Raw genomic sequence first — 26,327 nt, 5'->3', positions numbered from 1 at the left:
TTTTATTGATGGAAATATTAACGCGACAAAATACGCTACTTCTTAAGAGAGAACGAAGAAAATAAAGAAATAAATTTAAATCGATGAATGACCATGTGTTGGTATTAACATGCCGGCTGTCCAGCTCATTCTTTTTTTCTTACGGTGGATTGGCGTGATGGTACTGTTAACTGGCCAGTATGCCAGATTTGACCACCAGATTTCTTTCTTTAGGGACGCTTATAACAAATTGTTTATGCAGAAGTGGCAAGAACAGCAGAAAACTCGAAAGAAATGATAATTAAGAGAATAACAATAACGTAACATTTATTTGATTTCGTTCTCAAATAAATCTCCTGCTTTAGCCAAGCAGTAGCCTAACCTGTCATAAAATTCCTGACGCACGTTAATAAAAGTTTGATTAGAAATAGAACCTAGTATTTCAACTATTTTCAGTCGCAATTGGCCTAAATCTTCAGCCCTCATGTGACGATGACCGTAAAATTTTTGGGTTACATGCCCCCAAAGAAAGAAGTCATTTGGGGCGATCGAGGAGGCCAATTGACAGTACCATTTCTGCAAATCAGACGATTTGGAAATGTTTGGTGCAAAAATGCTTGTACGTCTCTGGCATTATGCGCTGGACAACCGTCTTGGTGGAACCAGATTTTTTTTTTTTTGCATTAATGTTCACATTATGTACAGCTGGTAGCACGTTCTCTCTTAAAAGGTTTAAATACTTATTGTCATTTAAGTTTCCATCAATAAAAAAAGGTCCTATAATATGATTGTTTAAAATGCCAGCCCAAACATTGACCTTTTGCGGATATTCAGTCCGAATAGGTACGCTTATATGCCTATTTTCCCTTGAATAAGCCACAGTAACGGACGGATTGTGACGACCATGCAAGGAAAAAGAGGACTCATCGGTAAATAAAATATTAGCTATGAAAGCGTTGTCTTGGTTAGACCTTTCAATCATGTCTTCGCAAAACAACATTCGTTTTTCGCAGTCTTCCGGAAATATTTCTTGTGTTGTGCGTAACTTATAGCACCGGTACTTGTTCCGTTTTAAAATATTTCGCACAGTAGTTGGTGCAATGACAAGCTCCACAGCAATAGGAGTACTATTACATGGGAAGTTGACTTCTGCCAAACTGCAAACTGCCGTTTCGCGCTGCTCTTGATTTTCATTTCGAGGATGACGGATACCTTCGGGAGGCTGCGGAAAATCGTGATCTCTACATTTGGTACAGTTTTGCGTACACCCAGTATGTTCAAATCTATGGACCATATCTTTAATTGTCGTACTCGCTGGCACAGGTCGATTTTCAAACATAAATATGAATCTTCCGATAATTTCCTCCACTGCACAACCAGAATAGTACCATTTAATAATTTGTACTCGTTCTTCGACGGAAAACATCTTGAAAACAAAAAATGTTGCCAAAAATGTAATTTTAAAAGCATTTTAAGCCTTACCTTTATCTGGGGCGCAAACCGTTAATTAGGTAATTTATTTCACTAATCTAACTAATAAATATTCAGTAATGTAATATGTATAATAATAGTGTAATAGGTAGTAGGTGGTAGTATAAGGACGTAATAAAACAGAACAAGAAAACTTCAATTTGCAAATACAAAATGTTTATTTGAAAAACAAAGGATAAACGACATGTCATTTGAAAATAATCCCGCGTTGATTTTTGAGTTGGGCCGAATACTTTTGACAGGCTGCGTTCAGAATTTTTGATTATCCGTAATTGTTTTATAATGACTATGATTTCGAGTTTGCGTACTAAAGAACTAATAGAATACTATTAAGATAAGTGGTCTAAATGATAATGTATTAATAATTCAATTAATTGTACCAAACTAGCCTAGTCTAGATTTTTGAAATTTTGAGAGAATCCTGCTACAAAATAAAATTTTAAATTTTGTGGCTTTTTTAATAAAACCCACACTTTTACAAACAATTTTAATACATTTATTTACATACATACTATTTAAAAGAACAGATTTTTACTTAAAGACAGTTCAATAATGTTAAATTAAATATTTAGTAGCATTCCATAACTTTCTTACATCAGTAACATCAATAGAAGGAAATTAAGAAAAATATTAAGTAACATTTATTTTTATAAAACTGCCCTTTGATTCTCCTCTTGTATGTTATAAACATGGTGGGTTTTACATTATACTGTAGATTGTCAACACAAGTTCCTTTAGTTATACTAAACAGCATGTTTTTAAACAAAATAGAAGTGTATGTTTCCATTCATTAGAAGGTCAAAAATATTCTCAGTGCAGACAAACATGTTCAATAAAAACACAAAAGCATGTCATTAGTATTACATACATACATTATTACTGACCAATTGCTACTTGTGTGGAGCAGCATGTGTGGACATGGTTTGCTACAAATATCATGCTCATAAAATAGCAATACGTATTTAGATTTTTTAGTATACCTACTATCTGGAGCATAGGTGAAGGGGGGCATGCTTTTGCCACATCTGAAGTTCGGTTGCTTATGAGCAAGCCATAAAGTACATAGTGTCTACTTAAAGCAGGCATGCCTATTGCTAGGAAATGTGAACAGCTGAAGGGTACAATGATTCTTGGCATATGCTAAGAAGCAGGCCTTTTTATGAGCGTCTGCACCTTCACTTTGGGTACAGTGGCAGATAGATATGTTGATAGAAAACTTTTTGTTATTGTATTTCCTATGATGAAACACACTATTATACTTACAAATAACCATATTACATTATTTTATGAACTGATATAATCATAGATTTGATATAATAATTATTAAGTACAGGGTGATTGATTGAATTTTGACCACCCCCTTAACTTCCTTAAATTTGATTTTAGCAAAAAACGTTAAATACAAAACTAGTAGACATTTAGATCTACTTTATTCTTAGATAAGCAGTTATTATACAGGGTGTCCCAAATTTGAGTAACTAAATTAACCCTTAATCACATAGTCGAGTCAACATTGTTAAAGTAACAGATGCTGCTTCGGAAACAGTTGAATATCGATACAGACATTTTACATCAGTTAGGTCTAGAATTTGACGTAGAATTCAAATATCACATAAAAAGTTGGTCATTGTATTTAAAAAAAACATAAGTTTGGTTCGTTACTCAAATTTGGGACACCCTGTATATTAACTGTTCATCTAAGAATAAAGTAGACCTAAATATCTACTAGTTTTGTATTTAACGTTTTTTGCTAAAATCAAAATTATGGAAGTTAAGGGGGTGGTCAAAATTCAATCAATCACCCTGTACAGGGTGAATCATCAACTAGAAGATATTTAGGTCTACTTTATTTTTAGATAAACAGTTATTCTACAGGGTGTCCCAAATTTGAGTAACAAACCAAACTTATGTTTTTTTAAATAGAATGACCAACTTTTTATCCGATATTTGAATTCTACGTCATATTCTAGGCCTAATTGATGTAAAATGTCTGTATCGATATTCAACTGTTCCCGCAGCAGCGTCCTTGATTGATTGAATTTTGACCACCCTCTTAACTTCTTTAATTTTGATTTTAGCAAAAAACGTTAAATACAAAACTAGTAGATATTTAGGTCTACTTTACTCTTAGATAAAGAGATATTATACAGGGTGTCCCAAATTTAAGTAGCAAACCAAACATGATTTTTTTAAATACAATGACCAACTTTTTAATCGATATTTTAATTCAATGTCAAATTTTAAGCCTAATTGATGTAAAATGTCTGTATCGATATTCAAATGTTTCCGCAGCAGCGTCCTTGATTGATTGAATTTTAACCACCCCCTTAACTTCCGTATTTTTGATTTTAGTAAAAAAACTAGTTGTAGCAACAGTTATAGATATTTGGGTCTACTTTTACTCTTAGATAAACAGTTATTATACAGGCTGCCCCAAATTTGAGTAACTAAATTAACTCTTAATCACATAGTTGAGGAAACATTGTTAAAGTAACAGATGCTGCGGAAACAGTTGAATATCGATACAGAAATTTTACATCAGTAACGCCTATTTGACGTAGAATGCAAATATCGGATAAAAAGTTGGTCATTGTGTTTAAAAAAACATAAGTTTGGTTCGTTACTAAAATTTAGGACACCCTGTATAATAACTGTTTATCTAAGAATAAAGTAGACCTAAATATCTACTAGTTTTGTAATTAACGTTTTTTGCTAAAATCAAAATTATGGAAGTTAAGGGGGTGGTCAAAATTCAATCAATCACCCTGTACATTGTTGGTTGCATTCCTTAGCAGTACAGATAGTGGGAGAATGAATTCTGTGTTACAACCCTGTGTGCATGATCTGAAACTACAACTGTAAATTAAAAAGCACAGTCATTAGCCAACTTTACACTTCATTTTACAGCAACCAAGTTGGGGGATGAACTTGCTTGTCACACAAAAATTGCTCAGGAACCATAAAATTGTTTACAATTTAATTAAAATGGAGCACTGATCTAAGTATTATATCTTTTGGCAAATTGATTGAACACAACCTGAACACTGGATCAGATGGCTTGTATATTGTCTAGTGAACTGAAGCTTTTAGATGTTTCACACCTTATTATATCATTGTCATTCAACTAAGTAACTTTGCTAATAACAACAGAATACTGTACACCTCATTTGTTAGCTGGTTCCTTAAATGTGGCTTTGTTGGTAACTGGACTCTAGACTCAATAAAAGTTGCGATGTTGTATGGCTAAGCTAGCAAATCGGCTTTACTACCTAAAAATAACTTATTAATAACACTACACTAGAGGAGTCTCTTGCTATTCTCTCACTGATGAATTTTCTGGGGGGAGTTTCCTACCTTAAATTGAGAAGGCCACCAACTAGAGGAACTCTTACTATTGTGTAAATAGTGTTATTTGTTCATGTTTTCCTAAAATCTTACAATAATAGGACTAATAGGAGTACATTCTGGTATTAATATGCCTGTCACTGTAAATGATTTCTTGTTTACTTTTAATTTGACAATTGAGGTTAGATTTTAATCGCAGATGACAGATGAAATATAGAAAAAAATATGCTAAATGAAAAATAAATAATTTCATTCAAATTGTTAAACAAATAGACAGAAATCGGACTAAATACAGCTCGCTGACCGAAGACAGATTATCCAAATGAATGGAAATAAATTAGGAACAATCCAACAACAAAATTGGTTTTGTCGACGGTATTAGATACTTAGGCGTTTGGCAACAGCGCGCTCAAATTTTGGCCTACTTGATATTTTTCCTGCACATGCATTTATCTATGTTTCTCTGTCCGTTACACGGTTTTCCTATGGTCGGTTTTGGATTTACCATACGTGTATAAGCCATAATCTACATGTTAAAAAAAAAGAAACAACTCGAAATTCGTGGATACCTAAAGTTAACAAGACCCAAACCATGGACAACGGCTGTTCCCTCTGGCTCCCCTTCAACCTTCCACCTGGGTTTTAATTGCATATTGTACACCCGAGCACCCACTGTGACGTCATGCAGCGTATCGCTTTATCCCAAACTCGGCTGAATATCTTCGATCTGTCATTTCTGTTGTGTTGCGATTTACGATGTCAACTAAAGGCGTGTTTTGGCTTGGCGTCAGTGTTTACTGGAGTGTTTACAATGCCTGTCTCATTTTAACTCATTCTGATATAAAAAGACGCCCTATGCTACTACAACTTAAAACTCAGGTTAGTAGTCCGTCAAAATACGCCTTAAACTTCCAACTTGTCAGCTGTCAGCTTGTCACTATGCATTGCTAGCTTTTTGTCGTGTTGTCATGAAAAAAATTGCCATGCATGCAGCATGCAGCTTAAAATAATTGTAGTTTATTTTAATTTATATTACAACTATCTAATAATTGACGAAGATTATACACTAAAATCAAGGAAATGTAGAGTTTTTGATATGCATAAGCACAATGGATACAACGGCTGCTTGCCCAGGTAAGATAACACTGATTACAGTGGCAAATTGATACATAACCTGTGTAACCAACATGGCTGCATTACTACAAATTTAACAAATCTTACAGAATCTTATCCCCTATATGCTGAATACTTCCCCATTTTTCATCTGGATGAGAAAGCACAACTTCTTTGAAGAAATTGTCCTATTTGAGGCCCATATTACCCACCAAGAAGTGCAACATATCAATAAAGTTGAAGAGCCAAATCATGTGCAATTTTTGCAACTACATTACAATGGTGGATAAAAAAGTAAGTTTTAAGGTGAGTTAACTGATTTTACTTAAATTAAAGGTGGTTTTATGCAGACGTTAAATTAAAGCAAATTAGAATTATACTAAATGAAAGTAAGGTTTGTAGTTACATTCAATTTTCAGTGCAATTTAGATGCCATCTTATTTTTAGTTCTTTTTTGATGAAATCCATGTCAGATTGTTTATTTAACTTACTTTTACCAAAATAAGGGTGGATGAATCACTTTCACACAGGAAAAACGCCTATGGCATTCTCCATACTAAACATAAATGACTTGTTTTTGATCGGTACCAGCACCACCCGCCTGATTGTTGAACATTTTGTTTGGTGCCTAACAACCCTAGCAATGTTGTCAAACAGAACTGTTTTTCTGTTCAAAATTAGTAAAGTCATTCTAAAAATTGATTTTTAATTTCTTAAAATGGAAGTTTCCATATTTTTTCTCTTTTTCAGATCTTAATAATTATTGCTACATATATGAATCGGCCACTATGGTTAGCACTAGGTTACCATGCATCTTTTTCAATACATTTACAAAAAATAAACATTGCCCCTTGTACTAATCTGACACTAAGGTTAACATTGTCAACTGTAATTATAGATAGTAAAGTGTCACTTTGCATGTAAAAACTAAAAATACTTATTTAATTTACAAATTTTCAAGTTATTTAACTATTAAACCCTTCATGTACTTGGTGTAACCTGACCACTTTCAAAGGCATTTTTTTACTATTCTTTTCCCAACAAACAGCTCCAACCACCTGTTTTTGGGTAGAACTAAGTTAAATAAACAATATGACACTAATTTCATCAAAAAAAAAAAAAAAACAAAAATATGGTTGCACCTATGTCGCACCAGACCCAAAATATACAGGGTGTTACAAATTTAAGGCGTTAGCATTGGTATCTCAGAAACTATAGTTGCGAAAGCTTTGGTAAAATGGAGGCAAAGTTGCGCCAAAAAATTGTCATTACTTCGGGAGATATCTGATAAAAACCACAAAAGTAAAATTTCTATTTTATTTTTTTACTACTTTATTATTGATTATTTTGGAAAATCAATGGCACCTTCTGGAGACACTTTTTTATGCTCTTCAAGAAAACAGCTTTAGTTTTCAGCTCCGACGTTTCGTTTTTTAGATACCATCAACAACTTCATTTCTTCAAATACGGACCTGAACTTTTTATTTCATTTTTTAGGAGCTACACTTACTTACCTCCCAAAACTAATGATGTGCCACACTTGTCAAAAAATTATACCTAGTGTACTTAGGTACTTGTTTTTTTTTTTTTAATCCATTTGTAATTCATATGTTGTCATAATGAGTAGATAATTTAGATTGATATGATTTAAGATTTAGGTTTTGCTCTTTTTAACACTAAAAATAAAGTTTAAGCTGTTTCATCAAAATTCAACCTCAAATTCAAACATGTGAGTATTTGAAAAATAAATAATTCACCAAAAAACCAACCAGCAATGAACCTAATTATTAAATTATATCAAACTAAATTATCTACTTATTATGACAACATATCAATTTCAATTGCTTAATTTATTTAAAAAACTTTAAGTACCAAGTATGTACATAATACACTAGATATACTTTTTTGACAAGTGTGACACATCATTGGTTTCAGAAGGTCTGTAGCTACTAAAAACTAAAAAACGAAATAAAAAGTTTAGGTCGGTATTTGAAACATTGAAGTTGATGATGGTATCTAAAAAACAAAACGTCGGAGCTGAAAACGAAAGCTGTTTTCTTGAAGAGCATAAAAAAGTGCCTCCACAAGGTGCTATTGATTTTACAAAATAATCGCTAATAAAGTGGTAAAAAAAAATAGAAATTTGACTTATTCGGTTTTGGTCGGATATCTCCGGAAGTAATGAAAATGTTTTGATTTTTTTTTACCAAATTATTTAGCAATAAAATGCGCAACTTTGCCTCCATTTAATCAAAGCTCTATCAACTATAGTTTCTGAGATAGCAACGCTAATGCCTCAAATTTGTAACACCCTGTAAGGATGTGCCTCACCAAGTTATTTTGTTTATCGGCATTGTCAAATTGGGTTTTTTGTACTTACATTATTAAAATAAATTGCTTCCTGTATTTGTTCAGAACAATTTCTAACAAAGGTGTCCTCCTTACTGTCTAAGATCTCATCATAATTTTTTGTTTGATGAGCTTTATATTATCTTGTAATCATATCATTTGGGAGTTGATTGATAGGTGCAGGGTGATTGATTCAATTTTGACCACCCCCTTAACTTTCATAATTTTGATTTTAGCAAAAAACGTTAAATGCAAAACTAGTAGATATTTAGGTCTACTTTATTCTTAGATAAATAGTTATTATACAGGGTGTCCCAAATTTGAGTAACAAACCAAACTTATGTTTTTTTAAATACAGTGACCAACTTTTTATATGCTATTTGAATTCTACGTCAAATTCTAGGCCTAACTGATGTAAAATGTGTGTATCGATATTCAACTGTTTCCACAGCAGCATCCTTGATTGATTCAATTTTGACCTCCTCCTTAACTTCCTTATTTTTGATTTCAGCAAAAAACGTTAAATACAAAACTAGTAGATATTTAGGTCTACTTTATTCTTAGAGAACCAGTTATTATACAGGGTGTCCCAAATTTGAGTAACGAACCAAACTTTTTTTTTTTTTTTTAAATACAATGACCAACTTTTTATCTGATATTTGAAGTTTACGTCAAATTCTAGGCCTAACTGATGTAAAATGTCTGTATCGATATTCAACTGTTTCCGAAGCAGCATCTGTTACTTTAACAATGTTGCCTCGACTATGTGATTAAGGGTTTATTTAGTTACTCAAATTTGGGACACCCTGTATAATAACTGTTTATCTAAGAATAAAGTAGACTTAAATATCTACATCTAAATTGATACAACATGTTTTTTTACTAAAATCAAAAATAAGGACGTTAAGGGGGTGGTCAGAATTCAATCAATCAAGGACACTGCTGCGGAAACAGTTGAATATCGATACAGACATTTTACATCAGTAAGGCCTATTTGACGCAGAATTTAAATATCGGATAAAAAGTTGATCATTGTATTTAAAAAAAACATAAGTTTACTTCGTTACGCAAATTTGGGACACCCTGTATATTAACTGTTCATCTAAGAATAAAGTAGACCTAAATATCTACTAGTTTTGTATTTAACGTTTTTTGCTAAAATCAAAATTAAGGAAGTTAAGGGGGTGGTCAAAATTCAATCAATCACCCTGTACATTGGTATAAACAACTTTTGATGTACTAATTTGTTTTCACAGGTTTTTTTTTACCTTGTGCTTAATTGTTTGATTACAGTTTTTGTTTTGTGTTTTGTTATTTGCTCAATTCACTTATGTCAGTTTCCCCAACTTTGGCTAAGTAGATTATAAGGACATCTTAGATAAGTTTACTTTAGACTGTTGTTGCATAGTTGTTTTGCATCGGATCTGTCACATTCAAACTTGAACTTAGCTAGTTGTACCGGGTGACCCAATGAGACTGTTTCTCGACCATATCTCGGGAACCGTTCGTTGTATAACTTTGGTTTAAAAAAAATTATTGGGTAAATCGGCCATGAAGAATCGCTGGAAAATATTTTCAAAATCTAAAAATAACCACCAGACAGCATAACTGCCATTTCAATTTTAAAATCGCATTTTCTCTAAATTTCTCATAATAAACTAAAAAGTTTTTTCATATTTTGAAAGAGAACCAGTTTCTCTATAATTTTGGTTAAATAAAATGTTCAGTTATTTCAAAAACAAAGATGGTGTGGGGTGTTTAATTGTTTTTGCAATAACCTGCTTTAACTTTTTAACGGTTTGACCGATTTTAACAAATTTGGTATCGTCGAAAAGAGCATTCTTTGGGCAATAAGAATCAACCAAAATACAGGGTGTCCCACGACGAAAGACCTCGATTGATATTGGAAAAAGTATAAATAGGAGAGTTTTGAAAATTTGGTAGGATACTGATGTGGGCATGCCCAATCCAACTAAAATATTTTCAAGATGGTTGCACTTCCGCTTATACCGGAAGTCGATCACAACTTTTTTATTTTAAATAGAACACCCTATATATTATTACATATTTGGATTCCTCACAAAATTCTGACCAACTTTTGTATAGAATGCCCTATGCCTATCTCTAGCCGTTTTCGAAATATTTGATGTTTTTCCAAAAAAGTGACAGTTGCAACGCTCAACATATTTTTGTACTATGTTAAAACCGTATTTCATTTTGCAATGAAACTTTGGGTTATTGTAAATAAAGGATCGTTTTATTAAACTGAGGGTGCGTAACGACTCATTTGTATACAGGGTCGTCAAAAAAAATCATAAACTTGCCACTAAAGAAAATGAAAAATCTCAAGTTTTTTAAATGGAAACCCACATTTTTTATGACGGAATCATTTTGAGCATTAAAAATTACTATAAGTTTCAATTTACTTGCCTATACCTAAATCCAACCCATTTCGTTTTATTTGAGAATAAACATTTTTTTATTAGGCTGCATGCTCGGCTGCATGGTTGGAATTAGCTGGTACTCTAGTTGGCCATGCTTTTGACACACGGTGATATTGGAGACCTGCAGGGCATGTTAATAACACTAGTTTTGGGTGTTTTGACAACTGCAAATATGCCGTCGCGGTTACGTTATTCAAACCAAGATTACTTAAATCTGTTTATTATTTACGGAGAATGTGATAAAGTTGTGAGTAGAACATGTGAGGTATTTGCCGCTCGTTATCCAGAAAAACCAAAGCCATCACGAAAAGCTGTCAAGCAAATAATTGAAAATTTTAAGAATACGGGATCTGTGAAGATAAAAGCTATTAAAACAAAACCAATCCTTAATAATACAAATGTAGAAATTGCAATTTCTAACCAACTTTTGTGTACAATGCCCTATTCCTATCTCTAGCCGTTTTCGAAATATTTGATGTTTTTCCAAAAAAGTGACAGTTGCAACGCTCAACATAACATGCTTTGCAGTTCTCCAATATCACCGTGTGTCAAAAGCATGGCTAACTAGAGTACCAGCTAATCCCAACCATGCAGCCTAATAAAAAAATGTTTATTCTCAAATAAAACGAAATGAGTTGGATTTAGGTATAGGCAAGTAAATTGAAACTTATAGTAATTTTTAATGCTCAAAATGATTCCGTCATAAAAAATGTGGGTTTCTATTTAAAAAACTTGAGATTTTTCATTTTTTTTAGTGGCAACTTTATGATTTTTTTTGGACGACCCTGTATACAAATGAGTCATTACGCACCCTCAGTTTAATAAAACGATCCTTTATTTACAATAACCCAAAGTTTCATTGCAAAATGAAATACGGTTTTAACATAGTACAAAAATATGTTGAGCGTTGCAACTGTCACTTTTTTGGAAAAACATCAAATATTTCGAAAACGGCTAGAGATAGGCATAGGGCATTCTATACAAAAGTTGGTCAGAATTTTGTGAGGAATCCAAATATGTAATAATATATAGGGTGTTCTATTTAAAATAAGAAAGTTGTGATCGACTTCCGGTATAAGCGGAAGTGCAACCATCTTGAAAATATTTTAGTTGGATTGGGCATGCCCACATCAGTATTCTACCAAATTTTCAAAACTCTCCTATTTATACTTTTTCCAATATCAATCGAGGTCTTTCGTCGTGGGACACCCTGTATAGTTATTTTAGTTGAACCTTTCTCCGCCAGGGGGCTAGTTATGACACCATGACCCAAATACTAAAAAAAAATCAGAAAAGTCAAATGAAATGATATGACTTTTTCTTTATGAAAAAGTAGCCAAATAACATCCAAATAGGCTAGGGAAAACCGTTTTTCAAAATCTCGATCCTAACCTCAAATATTGGAAAAATTAGATTAATGGATCTTTGAAGGCCAAGGATCGCGCGGTAAATGTTCTAAAACTATTAAATATTTAGCTACAAAATGAATAAGATGTTAAAGAGGCAATTGTGAGTTTAAATATAATTCATTTAGGCATTATTTAAAAAAATATATATCATCAGAACATTCATGTTGCTCCAAAGGGACTAAACGCATCCTGAACTTATTAAGTCACTTTAATATTACTCTTGAAATTCTTACTTACCTTTAGTTTAGCAAAGAAGCCTAAAAACCCAAATAAATATACTATAACCAAATTACACATATTTGGAACCATTAACAAAGATTTTTTGTCAAATTTGATGCCCCCATTGAGAGAAAGGTTCAACTAAAATAACTATATTTTGGTTGATTCTTATTGCCCAAAGGATGCTGTTTTCAACGATACGAGATTTGTTAAAATCGGTCAAACCGTTAAAAAGTTAAAGCAGGTTATTGCAAAATCAATTGAACACCCCACACCATCTTTGTTTTTGAAATAACTGAAAATTTTATTTAACGAAAATTATACAGTGTGACCCATTTAGAATGGAAACACCCCTATAAAATTTTAGGTTATTAATCGATTTCAATGATTTTTTTTTTTTAATAATTATGAATGAAATGTCTATTACGGGAGAAAATTTTAAATATTTATTTCAGTTTTCAGGTCATATTACGATACTTTTTCTTGATAGAAAATGGAGAATTTTTATTAGCGATTTTTTTATTGAAAAAATTACTACGCCACTGGATCTACAGGGTAATTCAAATTCGACCCTCACCATTGGGATCTCAGAAACCATAAGAGATACGAGAAAGTTTAAATTGGGGCAAAGTTGCGCAATTTAAAGCTCAACCAATGCTGTTTTAAAATTTTTGATTTTCCGAGTACTTCCGAAGATATCCAAAAAAAACTGAAAATTTGATTTTTGGTTTTTATTTATTTCTAACCTTATTTGAAGAGATATCCCAAAACTAAAAGCATCTTTCCATTGCCACTTTTTCCTAGCTATTCGATGATGGATACAAATTTGCCACACGACGTTTCGTTTTCTGTCAGTCATCATCAACTTCTTTTTTCTTATGGGCGCCATATTGGATTTTTAGCCCACCAAATAGTACGTTTTATTCTGATTTTAGTGATGTATAATAACTTATGATTTGCTTCATAAATAACAAAATAATTCAATAAAAACTATTTTTACTTTAGTTATTGGCTTTGAGTTAATGGGCCGTTTTAAAAAATGGCATTATTTAACAGTACTTGTCAAACACGATAATTCGGATGATCATTAGAGCGTCAATCATAGTTAAAAATGTATCTAGAAAAGAAACCCCCGCAGAAAATGTTATTATTATACAAGCATTGCTGAACTATTTAGGTTAATCAGAAAAAGAGATTTGTTAGCATTATCTCTAACTTAAAAGGCTTATTTATGTTTCCAAGAGAAAGATCATCATTTTAAGAACTTCATTTTTTGCAAGTTTATAGTTATTTATACAGTAAGTGACAAACCATTTTTTATTCATTCATATTTATTCGAGTGAATAAACCGGTTTAAGTCACGTGTCTTATACAGTATTTTATTAAATTTCGACTTCTTATATTAAAAAAAAAAAACTAAAATTACAGTTCTATTAAATTTGCACCGCGCCCCGTAGATGTAACATTGATGCTTGTTTGTTTACATCTGTAAATAGGCGAATGTCATTCAGTGTGATTTAATAGTTATTTATACAGCAAGTGACTTAAACCATTTTTTATTCACGAAAAGAACAACTAGGTCCACAAGCGTAGCGAGTGGCCTAAGCTCTTCGAGTGAATAAACCGGTTTAAGTCAAGTCACGTGTACACCTTTGTGACTAAGTATGTTCAGGCCAATTGCGTGTGACAAGTACTACGAAGTAATCTTCATAAAACGTCTCATTAACAAAGCTAACTAAGGTAAAATCTCTAAAAGCTCTAATGATCGTCCGAATTATCGTGTTTGACAAGTACTGTCAAATAATGACATTTTATAAAACGGCCCATTAACTCAAAGCCAATAACTAAAGTAAAAATAGTTTTTATTGAATTATTTTGTTATTCATGAAGCAAATCATAAATTATTATACATCACTAAAATCAGAATAAAACGTACTATTTGGTGGGCTAAAAATCCAATATGGCGCCCATAAGAAAAAAGAAAGTTGATGATGGCTGCCAAAAAACGAAACGTCGTGTGGCAAATTTGAATCCATCATCGAATAGCTGAGAAAAAGTGGCAATGAAAAGGTGCTTTTAGTTTTGGAATATCTCTTCAAATAAGATTAAAAATAAATAAAAACAAAAAATCAAATTTTCAGTTTTTTCGGATATCTTCGGAAGTACTCGGAAAATCGAAATTTTTAAAACTGCATTTGGTTGAGCTTTACATTGCGCAACTTTGCCCCAATTTAAACTTTCTCGTATCTCTTATAGTTTCCGAGATCCCAATGGTGAGGGTCGAATTTGAATTACCCTGTATAGTGCTTTCAAATAGCTGTGACCAAAATTTCATGAAAATCCATTCATTAATAACAAAGTTATGACAAATTAAAATTCAAAAATCCTCTAAGCTAATGGTCAGAAAAGAACACCCTGCATCAACTGTTGCCATAGAAATGGTGTTACTATTTACTTGTTTATTATTACTCATTAATTGATTAATTTCTAAAAAAAAAAAAAAAAAATCAAAAAAAAATCAAAAAATAAAATCAATTTTGGTCACAGCTATTTGAAAGCACTATAGATCCAGTGGCGTAGTAATTTTTTTAATAAAAAAATCGCTAATAAAAATTCTCCATTTTCTATCAAGAAAAAGTATCGTAATATGACCTGAAAACTGAAATAAATATTTAAAATTTTCTCCCGTAATAGACATTTCATTCCTAATTATTTAAAAAAAAAAAAATCATTGAAATCGGTTAATAACCTAAAATTGTATAGGGGTGTTTCCATTCTAAATGGGTCACACTGTAGTTAAACTGGTTCTCTTTCAAAATATGAAAAAAACTTTTTAGTTTATTATGGGAAATTTAGAGAAAATGCGATTTTAAAATTTAAGATGGCAGTTACGCACTCTGGTGGTTATTTTTAGAACTAGAAATATTTTCCAGCGATTCTTCATGGCCCAATAATTTTTTTTACACCAAAGTCCTACGACGAACGGCTCCCGAGATATGGCCGAGAAACAGTCTTATTGGGTCAACCGGTACATACTTAAATTTGTCTTGGAAGTGTGGGGGAAACAGACATTAGGCTCACAGAGCCCTTTGTCGGAAAATCTGACAAAGGAAGAAAACATTAATCAAGATAAGATGTAATTGACATTTGTCATTTGTCCAAATCCTATTCAGGCTATGTGCTATAAGCAAATAATAATAATAAGTAATATTAAGTTAAGAAAGTTAAAAGTTGACCAACTTCTTAATTTAACTTAACTAACTTAATAGAAAATTCAGTTGCATAAATGCATGTTGCAATTACACATGTTGATGTTTCTTAGTACTAAATTAGTTTATCTTAATTCTATTTTAATGTCCTGCATAAATTCACCTTAACATTAAAATTTTACAGTATTGCTGTTTTCATTATTGTTTTACATTTAACACAATAATCATCATTATACACTTTAGTAAACCGAATTGCTCAACATTGAATTAATATGTATTATACAGGGTGTTACAAATTCGATGCATTAGCATTGTTATCTCAGAAACTATAGTTGATAGAGCTTTAGTTAAATTGAGGCAAAGTTGCGCATTTTATTGCTAAATATTTGGTGAAAAAATTTAAAAAATTTTCATTACTTTGGGAGATATCCGACAAAAACCGAAAAAGTTTGGGAAATCAATGGCACCTTCTGGAGTAACTTTTTAATGCTCCTCAAGAAAATAGTTTTAGTTTTCAGCTCCGACGTTTCGTTTTTTAGATACCATCATCAACTTATTTTAATTAAATTAATTTATTTTAATTTAATTTTTCAAATACGGACCTAAACTTTTTATTTTGTTTTTTAGTAGCTACCTTCCGAAACTTATATCACGTCAAAAAAATATATCTAATGTATTACGTACTTGGTACTTAAGTATTAAGTATTTTAATAAATTAAGCAATTGAAATTGATATGTTGTCATAATGAGTAAATAATTTACTTTGATATAATTCAAAATTAGTTTCATTGCTCCTTTGAAAAAAAGAGAGTTTCTTATAGTACTTTTCAATTCATTAATTTAAAAAAATATGTTTTTGGTTAATTATGTATTTTTCAGACACTCACGTGTTTGATTTCGAGGTTGAGTTTCGATGAAACAGCTTAAACTTTATTTTTAGTGTTAGAGCAAAACCTAATTCTTAAATCATGTCAAACTAAATTATCTACTCATTATGACAACATATGAATTCCAAAGGCATATTTAAAAAAAAATAGGTACTTAAGTACAGCAGATATAATTTTTTGACAAGTGTGGCACATCATTAGTTTCAAGAGGTCTGTATCTACTAAAAAACGAAATAAAAAGTTCAGGTTCGTATTGAAAAATTTAAGTTGATGATGGTATCTAAAAATCGAAACGTCTGAGCTGAAAACTAACTATTTTCTTAAAGAGCCTAAAAAAGTGCCTCCAGAAGGTGCCATTGATTTTCCAAAATAATCAATAATAAAGTAGTAAAAAAATAAAATAGAAATTTGACTTTCGCTTTTGTCGGATTTCTCCGGAAGTAATGAAAATTTTTTTTAACCAAATTATTTAGCATTAAAATGCGCAACTTTGCCTTCATTCAACTAAAGCTCTATCAACTATAGTTTCTGAGATAGCAATGTTTTGCATCAAATTTGTAACTGTACAAACCATATTCAAAAATGCTTTGTTATGAAATTAATGAAATACTTGAGTGTTAGTTCTGTGTATTGTTTGGGGTTTAAGACCTCCTTTCTCCTTCCACAAACTTTTTAATGGTGCCACAATGATTTTTTTATGAAATATTTCTGTTAATTTAGAAACTTTTTTGCTTCTTTAGTTTTTTCTGTATCTGTCACAGTTTTGAGAAAATAACAAATTTACAATTTTACAAATTTGTCAGAAAAACCATACCAATTTCTCTATCATGTGCATTATGAAATTGAGATGTTTTTTCTGAAAATAAAAATTAAATCTGCTTGAAAACAGTTACCGATACTGAAGAAATAAATGATTTTCTTCCAAACACCCTGTATTTCTTTAACAAAGCATTTTTGAAATATGATCTATACAGGATAATTCAAATTCGACCCTCACCATTGGGATCTCAGAACCATAAGAGATACGAGAAAGTTTAAATTTGGGTAAAGTTGCGCAATTTAAAGCTCAACCAAATACCGTTTTAAAAATTTCGATTTTCCGAGTGCTTCCGAAGATATCCGAAAAAATCTGTAAATTAGATTTTTTGTTTTTATTTATTTCTAACCTTATTTGAAGAGATATCCAAAATCTAAAGCATCTTTTCTTTGTCATTTTCCCCAGCTATTCGATGATAGATTCCAATTTGCCACACGACGTTTCGTTTTTTGGCAGTCATCATCAATTTTCTTTTTTTTTATGGGCACCATATTGGATTTTTAGCCCACCCAATAGTACGTTTTATTCTGATTTTAGTGATGTATAATGACTTATGATTTGCTTCACAAATGACAAAATAAAATTCAATAAAAACTAATTCTACTTTAGTCGGCTTTGAGTTAATGAGACGGTTTATGAAATGTCATTATTTGACAGTACTTGTCAAACACGATAATTCGGACGATTATTAGAGCAAGTCAAGTTAAAAATGTATCTAGAAAAGAAACCGGCGCACAAAATGTTATTATTATACAAGGATTGCTGCAGAATTTAGGTTAATCAGAAGAGATTTGTTAGCATTATCTCTAACTTAAACCGGTCATATATGTTTCCAAGAGAAAGATCATCATTTTAGGAACTCCATTTTTTTGCCAAATTGCTTTTTTTGTAATGTTGTGCAAGTTTAAATAATTTAATATGGGATTTTGAAAAACATCAAATCAAGCTATGTTTGGTTAAGTTTTAACTAAATAAAGTTATGTGGTGCTGTTGGCTTACTGATTACAGTTGGTTTGCTCTCATATTGTTAACTTAGTTCCAAATTTGTGTTGAAGCTTAAAATAATATTGCCTCATTTTTCCTCATTGTGTCTAAGTATGTTCAGGCCAATTGCGTGTGACAAGTACTACCAAGTAATCTTCATAATACCTCTCATAACCTCAAAGCCAACAAAGGTAAAATTAGTTTTTATTCAATTGTTTTGTTATTTATGAAGCAAATCATAACTGATTATACATCACTAAAATCAGCATAAAACGTACTATTTGGTGGGTTAAGAATCCAATATGGCCCCCATAAGAAAAAAGAAAGTGATGATGGCTGCCAAAAAACGTCGGCCGGCAAATATGAATCTATCATCGAATGGCTAGGAAAAAGTGGCAATGAAAAGATGCTTTTAGTTTTGGAATATCTCTTCAAATAAGGTTAGAAATAAATAAAATTAAAAAATAAAATTTCAGTTTTTTTAAATATCTTCGGAAGTACTCGAAAAATCAAAATGTTACTACTGCATTTGGTTGAGCTTTAAATGACGCAACTTTGCCCCAATTTAAACTTTCTCCCAATGGTGAGGGTCGAATTTGAATTACCTGTATAGCAAACTGGCATTATTTCTTGGTGTATAATCGATGATTAAGATTTTTGCAATTGTTAGAAAACACCATGTATGTACTGTTGTCTAAAGACATGTTTAAAGTAATAGTAATAATGAGGTATAGTCTGATTATTATACTTTAGTTGCATGTCATAACAGAGGTGATTGTATTGCCAACCAAATTTACACCAACATGACAATAACATTGCATAGATATGGAACACCGTTTTCCTCTTTAATGAGTTGAAGTGTAAAGTAATGTTTGCATGATCTGAAGTTTAAACCACACTATTGTCTGGTTACTTACATGATTATTTCAGGCAACTACTAAGCAAGGGCCGTTTTGACATACAAAAATTGCCCTATAAATCAATTTTTTTTAAGATAATTTTTTATTAGACCTTTGTTAACTTTTCTACATAATCGCCATTTAATTTCTAGCACCTTGACATACGGACAATAAAAGGTGTCTAAACTAGAGGATTTGCTTAATTAGTATATTAAGTGAGGCGGGCCATTTCCGTAACGTTGCGAGTGACAATTATAAATTTTCAGTAGGTAAAAAATATATTTTTTAATGAAATAGGTTTAATACGTTTAAAGGTATTATATTGCCACGACTAACGTGACGTGTTGAATTGAATGCAAGTTTACTGCCTGGTATCTCGTTTCAGTGTGAAATAAAACACATAGTTACCATCATTAAATTTTATTAAATAAGTTCCTTAACCTAAACAACTCATAACTTACTAACTAATAAATAAGCGGTTTACTAATATTATAAAAACGTTACTAACTTCCAATAAAATCATAATTAAATAGGTGTAAGATCAATACACAAAAATAAAGTACAATAGTAATACTTACACTTCTAATGAAGATAGAATCTTGGAGAGAGGGCGTGTCACTGTAGCGCCATTTTCCGAGTTCTGCTTGGCAAAGCAGGACTGACTGAAATTATCCCCTCTCTAGGATATAACTTCATGCCAACACTGGTTCCACCAATGAGAAGCTTCCAGACTTAGTCTCCTTAGCCGACCACTCGTGACGACCTGTTCGATCCTCGCTATTTCGCATATTTTACAACCCAGCATCCGGTTATACTCCGGTGCCTAGTTTAGCTATTGCATTTGCATTTTAACCGCTCATTCCACATTTTTTATTTTTCGCTCAGTAGGTAATATGAATCCACATTTTTTAATGTTTCCGTTCAAGTGTAATAAATTTGATTTATTTCTATCGTGCAATATAATACAGACCTAACGTAAAGATCGATAAACAAAGGCTAGTTAAAAATAGTCTAAAGGCAAACGCTGTAAGGGTCAGAGTTTTGAACTGCTGTTTCCTATGGTCGAAATTCTTTTCAAGATAAATTTGGACACCCAGGTGATCCGAATTTCTCTTAAAAAAGCTTCTTCGCTTTACGTCCAGAACGGGGAGCATTTGTTCGATCTCATTTTTTACGAAATACTAAAGTGAGTTTTAGTTTTTTGAAGCTGCATCGTTTTTAAAGCTAATGCTACTTCAGATTTGAGTACATTGGTCTGATTCCATCCAGCGACCTCACTATGTCCTTAAGCCACCATCACAATACCGAATTTACGTTTCGTTGTTGAAGTTGCGTAGCTTTTGAAATTTTTTTGTATTGAGTTTTACAGCGCCTTAAAAATAAGCATTTCCGGCGTTTTCCCGGCAAAGTAACATTTTCTCTATAATTAATTCGAGAAAAAGATAGTATTCGGAGTAGAATAATGAAAAATAAATTGCTAGCAATTGCTCAACCCTACGTTTCATATAATTGCATAGCGGTACATAAACGTCATGACTTCAGTACATACAACGGCATCTCTCTTTTTATTGCGAAACGTGCTTTACTCGTATTGTTGACAGTTACCTTCAAAGATTTATAAAAATATCTGCAGCGGTTTTGAAGAAAAAATAATTCAGATTTGTTTATCCAAATTTAAGCAGCTGTATAATAGGTTTTTTAAGGTCTTTAGTAATAATTAGTTGTTTTTAAGTATGTCTTTGCACCATAATTATTTAGCAATAAAATGCGCATCTTTGCCTCCATCTATCTCTATCAACTATAGTTTCTGAGATAGCAATGCTAATGCATCGAATTCGTAACACCCTGTGTAATAATTTTTTAAACAAAGTCGGAATTAAAAGTTTTTGAAAATGTTTGTTGGTTGTTACGCTTATTTGTAGGTACCACCTTTTTTGTTAAGGTGCGGTAATAGTATATTCAAAAAGTACTTTGCTTAATGCACACTTTACAATTTTTGGTCGGCTGTTGTTGAATTATTATAGGGGTTAAGGCAATGTTCAGTTGGATGATTAAAATAATGTTTCCTACGATCGTGTGGAAAAGTGTACTTTGCCGTACGATTTTTCAAAGCGGAAGTAGCACTTTTCCGCTGTAGTGCGGTAATAGTATATTTATTAGTACAAAAGTAAAGGTTTTTCCGTTCGCGTATAACCAATTCAGGTGTGAGGCAAAGCCGAACACCGGAAGACATGCAAACACGGAAAACCTATTTTTGGACGAATTATGAACGATATTTTTCATTATACTTCTTTAAAAACGAGGGAATAAAAACCAGACTTAAGAAAAAAATGTCGACCCGAGTGTATTTATTGTACTCTTGCTATACTGTGGTAATGATTCCATCGTTCATGTTGTTTGGTGTATTATAATTTGAAAGTAACTAAAAGTATTTTGTAATATATCTTATATTTGATTTCGGGAGATTTATTACTCTTTTTTAAAATAATTGTTTCAAAACCATAAAATTTTTATCCTGCATTTTAAACAAAAATTACAATTAACAAAATTTCTTATTTTCATAGATATAAAGTTGTGTTTTTTGCGACAGTTTGCTACTTTTGTTTGAAATTACACATGGCTACAGCAGAATTCTCATAACATTTTTTTGTTAGGGAAAAATATCACTTTTGAGGTATCTCAGATATAATTTAAACTTTTTGAAGAAGTTAAAACGGATTTTTAAAGACATTTTCTGTAGAATCCAGTGACGTAGTAAATTTCTAGCGTCGTCGGTTTTTGAACTATGGTACAAACATTTGATTTTTTTTAATGGAAACACTTTATGATTTAAAACCGCGAATTTTTTTGTCACTATTAAAAATTCCATTGTTGAACTGACGCTTTAACGGAATCTAGGAACTGATATGATGTGGTATAGTAAAGTTTTGTTTTTTTTTGGGACGCTATTAATACGTTCCAACTCATAGACTTGAGTACAGATGGAACCAAATATTGCATGGGTTTTGTTCTTTGGTTACCAAGCCTCTATGGCCTGATGAGCCGTAGTACGGCGAAACGCATCAGAGGATTGGGATTAATAAACAAAAATAAAATCTTACCATTTTTATGGTACGTTGTGAGTTAGGCGTAGGACTGTCAAACGCAGATTTTTATACAGATATTTTTTATTTATAAAATAATCACCTTTTAAAAATCGCAGAAGCAAGTGTTTGTTTTGCAAGCTTAGAAATTGGTTTCAAATACATACTAAAATTAATATATTTTTTGTTCCAGATATTGTCCCGGTGGTGAGAAGCAAAACTAGTCGTCCAGGTGAAGAGTGGAATTCCTATTTTTTTATTAATAAATTGAAGATGGAGGCGGGGGTTGTGGGTAGTTTTATTTGCTTTATTGTTCTGCCATATGCAGCATTGAGCAATTACCGAGAACATATATTTAGTTCCACATTAATGAAAACGTATTACTACTGTTACGTAATTTATTGATTCGACATCTTCACAATATTTGGCTCAAGAATTTTCATTTAATGTCTGAATAAATGGCGAAGTATTAGGAAAAGTGTCATTCTTTTTAATGTCAATCTACGCATGGCGAACTGAGTAACTGTGCAGAAGTTGACATTGGGAGTGAACATAGACCAGCAATCAGCCATTTATATCTATCAAACGTACGATTTACTTTTCAACTGATTGACATTCTGCAGCAAAATCATTCGAGGAATAAATACGATTGCCACCTTTTTTATAAAAGAAAATCGTCTCTTGGAAAATAGGAGAGCAAAAACACAGTAAACGAAAATTTGTCGAGAGGTTAATAGGTACTTAGGTGATTTTTTCAATCGCTTTTTTATGCAAGATAATTAAAAACACACAAAACATTTATAAATCCAAATTAAAACTTTATTAAAGAACGTACTCTAAAACTTAACTAATTGCATATTATGTCAACATTTACAATAGTATTTTGTATTAAATTTTGCTGGTTCATTAAGTTGAAAATCTTTCCCATAAGCATTGCTACAAGGAACTGATATCACTATCTGAACTATTTGTTTCAAAGTTAGATCTTCCACATTTTTGACAAAGTGCACCACTTGTCTGCGGCAGAAATATCATCGTTTATGAAAGACGCATATGCCTTTTTCGAGCAGACAAAATTGTTCAAGCTCTCCACCTGGTTTTCATTAAACTATTCCATCAATTGGAAAATAATACACATTCCTTGTTGTAGCGTGCTGTTGAATCCAAAGGTGACAGAACCAGTTTGTTGTTACACCTAATAACCTAATATACAATGTTACTTAGAAGTTTCAAATAATGAATGTCCAATAGTATTCTTTTAAAACTTGCCAGGATGAATGGGTTTTCTCGGACAAGTTAATTAACCCAAATGATCCCAAAACTATGTTTTTTAAAAAAACCTTTTTTTTCTTCAGAGGCAGATTATTTAGGGCGTGTCTAGAATATCATTCTTATAAAGGGTGTTTCAAAAACATTTGCTTATTTTATGCAATAAAAAAAATACTAAAAATTGTTTTTCTAAATAAATTTATTACCAAAGGAAAGCCTCAATATTAAATTTTATTTATGGAAAAGAGTATTGGATAAATGAGCACCGTTCATGTTTTCACACTCTCGTAATCTCGAACCGAAGTTTTCGATCACTCTCTGAAGCATTGCACGAGGAACAGCGTTAATTTCATCTGGTATTTTTTGCTTCAATTCTCTCAAATCCTGTGGCGGTTGGGTGTATACCTTACACTTGAGGTGTCCCCATAAAAAGAAATCTGCTGGTGTCAAATCGGGACTTCTTGGTGGCCAGTTAATGTCTCCTCTGCGACTGATGATCCTCCCTGGGAATAACTGATCAAGAGCATCCAAGGAAGCATTCGTGACATGAGAAGTCGCTCCATCTTGTTGGAAAAACGTGTTTCTATTGTAGCCACCATGGTTCTGAATTGCAGGACTTAAAAAAGTCTTAATCATGTGGCAGTAGCGCTCAGATGTAACAGTTTGAGCTTGACCATCCTTAAAAAAATACGGACCAATGATTCCTTGCCTTGACATAGCAGCCCAGACAATAACTTTAGGCGAGTGTAATGGCGTCTCATAAAGATTTTGCGAGTTCTGCTCGGCCCAATATCGGCAGTTCTGTTTGTTAACATGTCCGTTAATGTGAAAATTGGATTCATCAGAAAACCATATGTTGTTGCAACCGTTGAAGTCCTCTCTCATTATTCTACAGAACTCTGATCGATTAGCGGGATCCTGCGGTTTTAATTCTTGTGTGATAACAATCTTGTATGGATGGAAATGCATATTGCGAATAATGCGATGAACAGTCGACTTATGCAAAATTAAAGACGCTGCACCAATCTTAATGATTGCCGGGGATCCTCGTTAACGAATTGGCGTACACGTTCAATGTTTTCGTTCGATCTCGCTGACCTTGGGCGTCCAAGCGGTTTACTATTCATCGTGTTTCCACTGTTCTCGAACTTTCTTATACAATATTTAATCAAATTTTCACTTGGGACATCTCTCATTCTTGCTATGACAAAATGATTCCTGTACAAACGACGCACAAGGGCATAAGAATCATTGTTTTTATAAAACGCACGAACACAAAAGCACGTTGCGGTCCCGTAAAACGCTCCATTGCAACTAAAACTTAACAATGTTGCCAAACGTTTGCCAACTATCTCCTTTCTCCGAAACATGCGTATTGCGCCATAGGACAGATCCAAAAATGAAAATATTTCTGGACACCCTTTACTTAATTTTTGCTGGACACGAATCACCACCTAACAATAATTTTAATGTTTTTAATGCCCCTGGCTTAATATTTGGTTCATTAAATAGTCAAATTCGTCTATTTACACAATCATGTAATGGAAATGAAGTATACTTATTAAAGTTTCCAATTTGACTAAAGTTAAAAAAATTATGAATTAAACAATCTATAAAATAAGATTTCCCTGATCCAGGAGGTCCTAAAATATGTATAGTACAGGGTCCGGCAACCAAACTTGCTGATTTGAAAGGTGAATAATGTTGGGTTGTAATTAGCAACAGAGTAATAACTTTGAACGTTTTATTTAAGATAAGAAAATTAAATTAGACAGCCCGAAAAAATTTCGCAACACCAACTTCAAAAACTAACTTGTACCATATTACAAAAAGGTAATTTTACCTTTTTACAAACTAGACATAATTTTTAACTCGTCTTATTTAAGATTAGTTATAACAAATTCTAACACCCTCTCCTAATCTTAAATAAGAATACTTATTATCTATTACAACACATAAATCTAATCCAACATCGTATTACATTTAAAAATTTGAAATTTCACTTTATCTAAAGGTTTGGTTAAACTATCTGCAAGCTGCTCACTACTCGGACAATAAAACAATTTAACAATACCTTCAGATACCTTCTCATTAATAAAATGATACCGGACATCAATGTGCTTGCTGCGTTTGTTAAACTGTCCATTTTTAATTATAGTAATAGCACTTTGATTATCAACATGTAGATTTATATTTATATTTACTCCCAAAAGCTCATCTATAACTGATTTTAAAAACAAAGCTTCTTTAATACATTCTGCAGCAGCTATATACTCTGCTTTCAGTACTGGAAAGTGATACTATAGGTTGGCGTTTAGAACACCATGCTACAGGACCACCACAAAATTTTATATACCCTGTAGTGCTTTTCCTTGAGTATATATCTCCTGCAAAATCTGAGTCACTATAAGCTAACAAATTTAAATCCTCACTATGACTTGTATATTGAATTCCCAAATTGATGGTTGAAACTAAATAACGCAAAATTCTTTTCATATTTCCTACGTCACGTTCTGAGGGTTTATCTAATTTCCTACTACAATATCCTACCGCATAAGATATGTCTGGCCTAGTTTTGTTTGAAACATATAGTAATGTACCTACTAATTCTCTGTAAGGAAAAACTTTGTTCAAACAAGTATCATCAGTGCTTGGATTATAAATCATAGGAGTACTAACTGGTTTCATGTTTTCCAAACCAAAATCATCCAAGATTTCTGATATGTACTTACTTTGAGAAAGTTTAATAGAATCTTTGCCTTTGCAAATCTCAATACCTAAAAAGGAAGTTGGATTTTTACAGGACACTATCTCAAAATTAGTTGTTAAT

At 32.1% G+C, this 26,327-nt stretch overlaps 2 long non-coding RNA genes across 2 annotated transcripts; one reads left to right on the top strand and one right to left on the bottom strand.

Annotated features, from left to right (window-relative positions):
* Window positions 1–1,952: 1,952 nt before the first annotated feature.
* On the bottom strand, window positions 1,953–4,990 carry LOC145735656 (uncharacterized). Its single transcript, XR_014179724.1, has 2 exons — window positions 4,825–4,990; window positions 1,953–4,739 (listed from the first exon to the last, which is right to left on the bottom strand). It is a non-coding gene; the product is annotated as an uncharacterized LOC145735656 (long non-coding RNA).
* A 776-nt stretch (window positions 4,991–5,766) lies between these two features.
* LOC145735655 (uncharacterized) lies at window positions 5,767–22,512 on the top strand. Its single transcript, XR_014179723.1, has 3 exons — window positions 5,767–5,949; window positions 6,039–6,234; window positions 22,422–22,512. It is a non-coding gene; the product is annotated as an uncharacterized LOC145735655 (long non-coding RNA).
* Window positions 22,513–26,327: the final 3,815 nt, after the last annotated feature.

This window comes from Ips typographus, linkage group LG11 (assembly GCF_016097725.1).
Source record: "Ips typographus isolate SLU linkage group LG11, UJ_Ityp_2.0, whole genome shotgun sequence".
NCBI lineage: Eukaryota > Metazoa > Arthropoda > Insecta > Coleoptera > Curculionidae > Ips > Ips typographus.
Note: the sequence above shows the minus strand (reverse complement) of the source record. Positions and strands in the feature narration are given on the sequence as shown.